The sequence below is a fragment of the Piliocolobus tephrosceles genome, chromosome 1, assembly GCF_002776525.5.
Source record: "Piliocolobus tephrosceles isolate RC106 chromosome 1, ASM277652v3, whole genome shotgun sequence".
Classification (NCBI taxonomy): domain Eukaryota; kingdom Metazoa; phylum Chordata; class Mammalia; order Primates; family Cercopithecidae; genus Piliocolobus; species Piliocolobus tephrosceles.
The window spans coordinates 8,594,930-8,602,933 of NC_045434.1; the positions used below are offsets into that span (position 1 = coordinate 8,594,930).

At 40.1% G+C, this 8,004-nt stretch overlaps 1 pseudogene; it reads right to left on the bottom strand.

The window, feature by feature from the left end:
* Window positions 1-1,756: 1,756 nt before the first annotated feature.
* On the bottom strand, window positions 1,757-3,388 carry LOC111545292 (annotated as a pseudogene).
* Between the last annotated feature and the right edge of the window lie 4,616 nt (window positions 3,389-8,004).

Below are 8,004 nucleotides of genomic sequence, written 5' to 3' on the forward strand. Positions count from 1 at the left end.
TCCGTGTCTAAGTTTAGATGAAAGCATACAAATATGTTGGGTAATAGTTCTTAAATTTTATAAAATACACTGTTTAAGTAATCAGAAGGATTCCGTCAATGGGCTTTGGTTTGATATACTATTTTCTCTAAGCCAGATATACATAGTTGTGATGTTGGCCAGTCATTCTCAACATTTTCCAGCACTGCTGCCCCTTTTCCCCTACCCCCTACCCTGCTATGAGACAGTGACCTGGTCTCTATTTTCTGCCCTGGAATCTATGTGCTCAATAAATATTCCCTGAAATACCACACTTGGAAGGAGACCTCCTTTTTACAATGTGAAATGAAGAAACAATGACTTTTCTCGAAGTTATCTTCCAAACATTGATTCTTACGAACTTTGGATATGATCTAACTGCAAGCCCATAGCAATATCTAAATTTGAATGCTGGCTTCTTTTGCTGACGCCAAACACAGAGCCCTGCAGCATTTGTGTGTCATGCTCTCATGTGACCTCCAGAGGACAGTGCATGACTGCTATGATATTGTTTACTTCACAATGTTTGCAAGTGAGCCTTCTTGAGAAAATGTTTTATAAAAACTTAGGAAATTTGTTTTTTCCTTTAAAATAAGAAATTATTTATTTAACAGCAAATAAAGTTTAGAAGATTTAGTTCTGTACCTTAGTTCAAACTATCCGTATTTTACAGTCTATAAGGCTCATTGTCAGCACCACAAAGCTGTCTAACCAACCTTCTTATCTATCCTGTGTGGTAGGTTTTCTTTGTTCTCTTTTAAAGGTAAAAGTCTAAGAAAATGCTTCATAAATCCAACTCTCAGAACTTGAAGTGGAATACTTCTAGTTAGACTACGTAAAAACTTGGGTTGTACCTTGTTATTTTCACTCAGCAGATTCCAAAAGGAAAAAAAAAAAAAAAAAAAAGGAGAAAGAGAAAAATGAAAAGAACCGTTTTACACCATGAATTTAGGCTTTCAGTCGATATGTTGAATTTATAACACTGAAGCATCAGAAGTAACCTAATAATGTCCTGCTCCATCCTTCCTTTCCATTGATAATTTTTAAAAAGGCAACCAAAAACATGTTTCATTCATTCTTCAAAATAAGTTGCAAAGAAGGATCGCAACAGTGAATGTCCTCATCCACACCTCCGTTAGCATCTCAATGTTGCTCACCATAACCTGCCATGAACTGATTCAGGAGCCACCTAGAGCTTTATTCACGGCTCCGGAATGTACCATGTTTCCTATACCAGAAGCCTGGTCAATGTCAGTGTCTCTCTGTCCAGAAGTCATTACAACAACTTTTGTCATGGCTGGCCTTTTCTTACCATTGTCAAAGAATCTGTGCATATCACGTTTTAAGACCACATTTCCCAAGCTAGAAATGTTTTTCGAGAACCACAGGTACTTTCAGTAAGCTAGTTGTTCAAACTATAAAATTCTTATCCGTTTTAAAAAAATTTAATTGAAGGTTAGTACCTCTACTTTCTGACAGAAGTACAGGGTTCATTATACCATGGGTGAAAACTAAAGTTCATGTATACGAATGGCCAGAGAGGTCTGAAGTTTTACAAAGCCCTTAATATCACTCGAGTGCACTTGGCATTGGCCAGACCACAGTGGGAAACATCCCGGCAAACTGAGTAAAAGAGACTTTCGCAAGTACGCGATGGTCATCCAGGCTCCATGTCAGTCACATAAAAATTTGAGCAACATGTAATCCCATCCCCACCCTCACACCGAAGCCTTGCACCTCACAGAATATCTTGATGTTCCCCATTACTAATGACAGCTGCTCCCATTTCTGCTGCCATGGCAAGGAGTCTTGGCACTGTCTTAGCAGGGCTTGGAATATGATCAATTACTGTGTTTGAATGCACAAGGCTGACTCCTTCATCCCAAGTGTCATCATTTGGAGAAGGACACGGAGCATAAGTTCTTCTGTGCTTTTCACCCACCCTAGCTAAGTACCATGTTTCTTCAAAGAGTGAATCTCTTGGGCCCCGGGGAACAGAGTTGACCAAATGATGGGTGTCCTCTCTGAGCTTCATGTTTTCAACAAAGACATCTGGTACCACCCAAGTTCCTGAGCTACACCTTGATTTAAGATCCCATAAGCTTGCTGTTATTTTATCAATAGCAGACCCTGGTGTGGCATCTTGTGTAACTTTAAGAGTACAGGGTGGCAGCTGAACCAGAACCACACAAGAACACTCCAGTCTCTTCCCAGATTGTTGCTGAGGTGAGTACTGCGCTGGGACAGTTGCGGGGAACCATATACTGACAATGTGTACGTATTTCTGTTTCATTGGATATAGCAAAGACGCCTTTGTTTTCTGATGGAAGAGTTCAGAACTATCCTTCATAAATGCCATCTCCACATTTGTATCAAATAGTTGTCTTCTAATTTAACATTCCCACAGGCTTCCAGGCCATTCTATCTCTGTTCTGATCACTAAGGAAGTCATTCTGCAATGTCTGAGCTAGAGATTAAACTCACCAGTTTACAATATGGTGAGTGAAGGATCAAGACGCCAAAATTATTCAAGGTAAAATCTTGATCATTTCCTTCTTTCTGCAACTGGGCATGGATCTTTTTGCAGTCGACAGAATAGCAGTGGTCTAATGCACTGAAGCAGCACTGTATGGATGGTTTTTCATCTACTATAGGACATTCAGAGAGCATATCAGGCTCATAAAAGTCATAGGCACATTGCATATGTGTCCCACGAAGCCCTCGTTCAAAAATACTTGCATTTGACCTAATTAGCAGAGCTACTGCTCCAACTCCACCTGTCAGTCTAACATTTCCTGTGGGATATACAGCAATATCTCCTACAATCTCCAGGGCAAACTGTCCATCCCAGGAGCTGGACTCAATCCAGTTAGCAACACTGAAGACAGCAGCTGGGGCTCCATAGAATGCATGAGTTGTGTTGGTTCCCTCTACATCTATATCCCCAGACTCCTCAAACAGCTGCATCAAATTAGACTTCACTGACTGATTTGTCGATGATTGTCTCTTTTCCAACTTCCATTCGCCCAATGCAATCATAGGAAAGGTCATTTCTCTCCACAAGATTCTGAACCACAGGCATGCAAAGAGAGTTGATCTCTTCTCTGTGTGTGCAGAAGCCCATCTTGGCCTGGCCCAAGCCAATGGTATATTTTCCAGCATCTATATCAACATACTTCTCCAACTCTGAAAATATTTCCTTAGCATGCCCCAGGTCTGATATCCATTCACTGTGTCCAATCCAGGCTCGTCTTGGACTTCCTGGCATCACGCTCAGTTTGGTGCCTGGAACTGGATCTGGCGGTGCTGTTGCCCCCTCTGCTGCCCTCCCAGCACTGCTCAGCTGCACACCCTGCAAACCCCAGGCCATGCGCCTAATCCTAGAGAATTAGTAAAGACATATTTATTTGCTTTTATTTTTCAATTTAAATGGGAAACCAGTGAAAATTCCACACAAGAAACAAATATAAGACAATCCAGTAACTGGGAGATACACCTTGTGATGAGTGCAAACTCGTAAAATTATTTGTCCAACCTCAGGATTTGTGTCCAGATTCATCTCTCCCTCCTCCATTATAGACAGTGCATCTGTCTATAATGCACTAAAGATATTTGGTAATCATGTTTCTTCTTCTTTGTGTTAGGAATCTTTTGTTAGCAAGCGATCTGCTTATGGGACAGTGAGAATATAATGGAAACAAGGGAGGACAAAATACAGGTGATCGGCAGGAGGTCTCAGCCACAAGTGTGTCAAAGTGGACATCTCATGGTTAGCGTAGGCAAGGTCTAGTATACATTGTCTGCTAGCCCCAAAGAACTCAGTGTCTGTGTGCGAACTTTGCAAAAATCCTCCCTCCCTCCCTCCTTTCCTTCCTCCTCCTCCTCTTCTTTCCTTCCTTCCTTCCTTCCTTCCTTCCTTCCTTCCTTCCTTCCTTCCTTCCTTCCTTCCTTCCTTTCTCTCTCTCTCTCTTTCTTTCTTTCTTTCTTTCTTTCTTTCTTTCTTTCTTTCTTTCTTTCTTTCTTTCTTTCTTTCTTTCTTTCTTTTCTTTCCTTTCCTTCCTTCCTTTCTTTTTTTCTTCTTTTCTTTTCTTTTTCTTTCTCTCTCTGTCTTTCTCTCTTTCTTTCCTTTCTTTCTTGACAGAGCCTCACTCTGTTGCCCAGGCTGGAGTTCAGTGGCACGATCCTAGTTCACTGCAATCTCTGCCTCCTGGGTTCAAGTGATTCTCCTGCCTCAGCCTCCCGAGTAGCTTGGATTACAAGCATGTGCCACCATGCCAGGCTAATTTTTGTATTTTTAGTAGAGATGGGGTTTTACCATGTTGGCCAGGCTGGTCATGGACTCCTAACCTCAGGTGATCCACCCACCTCGGCCTCCCCCAAAATCCTTTATTTCTTAAAAGAGGATCAGATCAGAGTAATGACAAGTGATTATATTAATTTTGAGGGAGAGATTAGGTTTTATTACAATAACCTGGTAGTTGTGCTTGCTACCATACTTGCTATAATCCTTAGCCCCCTGCACAGGACACTGGGCGACCTGAAAGCGGAGTCTACACCTTCGTTCCGACTATATCGCAGATTCTTAGCCCAGCACCTGGCCAAGCAGAGGTGCCAAGTACAGCTGAATGAAGGCACTTGGGTTGCAAGATATGACAAGAATACTATGATGTTGGAAATTGGGACTTTCTTAGAACAGCCCAGATACGAGGTCTTCATAAATATGTGTCTTGATAACCTACCAGGTCCTTTAATCCCGACTGCCTTCCCACTGCAACCCCCAGCCTGGACCTACCTGGTCCCGGGTATTTCCTAGATTCACGCTCTTGCTTTGCCTTCTCTGCTTACGTTGGCTTCCTTCATTGGCCTACACTGTGTTACTTCACTCTAGGTCTTGGAGGTCACCTCTGATCTCCCTTGGATCTCCCGTCTCTGGATCTCCCTTCTCTGGGGACCCATTGGATCTCCCTTCTCTGGCTCACCTGCTGTCATGTTGTTTCTGGTTCTGTACTTGACTTGGATTGTAGCATTATCCCAACTCCAGTTAGAAGACGCCCCCAGCATGCTGACGCTGGGAGCCCTCACTAACCAAAGTTACCCGCTCACCTCACCTCTTCTGGCATCCCCTCTTGGTATGGGAGTTCAGATGTCTACAAATGTGTGAGTAAGAAAAGTGGTTTCGTGCTCTCTTACTAGAAAATAATTCCCGACTTCTGAAAATTTAGTAGAAAATTGTGGGTTTATTTGCTTTGCTTCTTGGAATAAGAAAACTTAATGACATAAAATAGAAACTGCAATATTCTGACACCAATAACAAAGAGTAATTTAAGTACTGCGGCCAGATGTATTCCCTTCTTTTATGTTCATGACACTGTCATTTAAAAACATGGATCTTAAGATAAAACCTACTCTGCTATCTAAGGATTTCTAGAATAAGAAACTTTTTTGCTTGTTTGTAAAAATTCCTTTTAACACAAATTGAACTTTAGAAATCAACTACTCAAATTGTTGCTTTTCATAAATGAAGCAGCCAGAACCCAGAGAAATGGTGTGTCTTGCCCAATGTCACCAATCCTTGCACTGGCCTTGAGAGAGTGCACAGGGTCTTATTCCACTTAGTATCTCCAGATTCCATGTCCATGCTTTTTAAATAGTAGGAGCTCAATAAATCTAAACAGAACTGAACTATATTGAGCAATTTGATAATGTCTTGAGATTTTCTTACTACTGGTTGTAGGTTCACCTTTGTTTCTGGTAAATCATGTTAAAATTTCTTGAGCAGAGTAACTTGAAATACATAAGTCTCCTTTTCTGACACTGAGCAGGGAAGAATTATGCTGACCATTCTGGTTCATTTTCTGTATCCTCTGTGAGAAGCAGCACTCTAAAATCATCTGATTTGGGCTCAGAGCAGCCCAGATTGTAATATTATTTACCAGTTAATTGGAAGCAGGAAGCCAGTTCTGCTGCCCCCGCCCCACACACCTCAGCAGAGACTTCAGAAGACCTTCATCCACTGCAGGAATGGCTGAACCCAGACGGTCTCTGAGGCTGTCTTTCCTCTTGGTCAGCTCCAGGTATGAGATTTATACATGTTGGAGAGGTTCATGTTGCTGTTAGAAGGTAGGTCTTTCAGAATATTAGATTTTGTGAAACTAAATTTTAACAACAGGATTTTACTTATAAAACAATAACTATGTGAATGCATAAAGCTTGGTTTGGCTATAAATCAGCGGTGTTTTATTCATGAAACAATTTATTTAACAATAAGATGGCCTAAAATCTAAGCTTTTCAGAGAAATGAGCATGCCTGGTGACTTATGATGCACAGAAAGACCTGATCTTCTGGAAAAGGAACAGAAATAAATTATGTGAGTACAACATGAAATGCAGACTTGCAGAATTCTAAAACTGCTCTTCTCCACTTTTGCTGCAGTAACTGAAAAAATCATGGCATTAATATTGATCTTTCACAATTTTTTGACAAATAAAAATTGTATATATTTAATACATACAATCTGATGCTTTGATATATATATAATGAAATGATTATCATAATTAAGCTAATTAACATATCCATCGCCTTATATAGTTACTTAGGGTGTGTGTGTGTGTGTGTGTGTGTTGAGAACATTTAAGATCTACTCCCTCAGCAAATTTTAAGTATTACTGTATAGTTACCATAACTATACAGTATTAATATTATTGTTAAGTATAGTTACTGTACTGTGTATTTGATCTCCAAAACTTATTCGTCTTACACTCGAAAGTTTGTGCCCTTCGGCTATATCCCCCAATTTCCCATTCCTCAGTCCCTTGCAACCTCCCTTCTACTCTCTCTCTCTTTGAGTTAGACGTCTTTAGCTTCCATGTATCAGGGAGAATATGCAGTATTTTTCTTTCTGGTCTTATTTAATTTAGCATAATGTCCTTTATGTTCATCCATGCTGCCACAAATAGCTGGATTTCCTTCTTCTATAAGACTGAATAACATTATGTATATATCTCATCAATGGTATAGCATGTGTCAGTACCTCATTACTTTTTAAATGCTGAAGAATTTTTCATTGTATAGATATGCTACCTTTGTTTATTTGTTCATCAGTAGGTAGATATTTGGATTGATTCTGGGGTTTTTTGGCTATCATGAATAATACCTCTTTGAACATCTATGTAAAGGTTTTGACATATACATTAGCTTTTCTTTCTCTTGGGTATTTCTAGGGATAGCGTTGCCAGCACCAGCCCACCCAGATGCATCTCATAAGGTTTCCATATTTTATGTCTTTGCCAATCTTGAAGTCACGCTTTCTCATGCGAAAAGAAAAGGTGACACTTTCTCTCCTCCTTTACACTTTCACACTCTTCCTATAAAATTAAAAGCCAAGTTAAAACTCAAATATGTCTATTTTTTAAATCATGGCAATCAGCAAGTGATCCCATGGAATTTCAACTTTTTAAATCAAATGAAAAGGTAATCTTTTCATTGAAAGCAAAGGCAAGTGGTTGCTGAATATCTATCCTGTGGTGGAATGATTGGGGATGTGTCAGTGATAGTCTGCTCAGGCTGCCCACAGTTCTGTCTGGCGATCAGAGCTGGCCTTCACTCTTTCTTTCCCGGCTATCTTATTCTTAATGTCTGTCGAGTTTTTAAAAAAACCAAATATCTCAGCAGGAAATCTGTAATACAATAAAACTCTGCTCATCATTCTGTGACAGTATAATATGTAAACTCATTACAGTAAATTCTATATATTCCACTCTTTTAGATTCTTACAGTAAATTCTATATATTCCACTCTTTTAGATTCTTCCAGGCCCCTTTTCAGCTACACATTGAAAATTGGATAAATATACCCAGTAATGGGATTGCTGGGTCTGGGTACATACCCAGAGGGATATAAATTATTCTACCATGAAGACCCATGCATGCGAATGTTCATTGCAGCATTATTCATGACAATGAAGACATGGAATCAACCAAAATGTC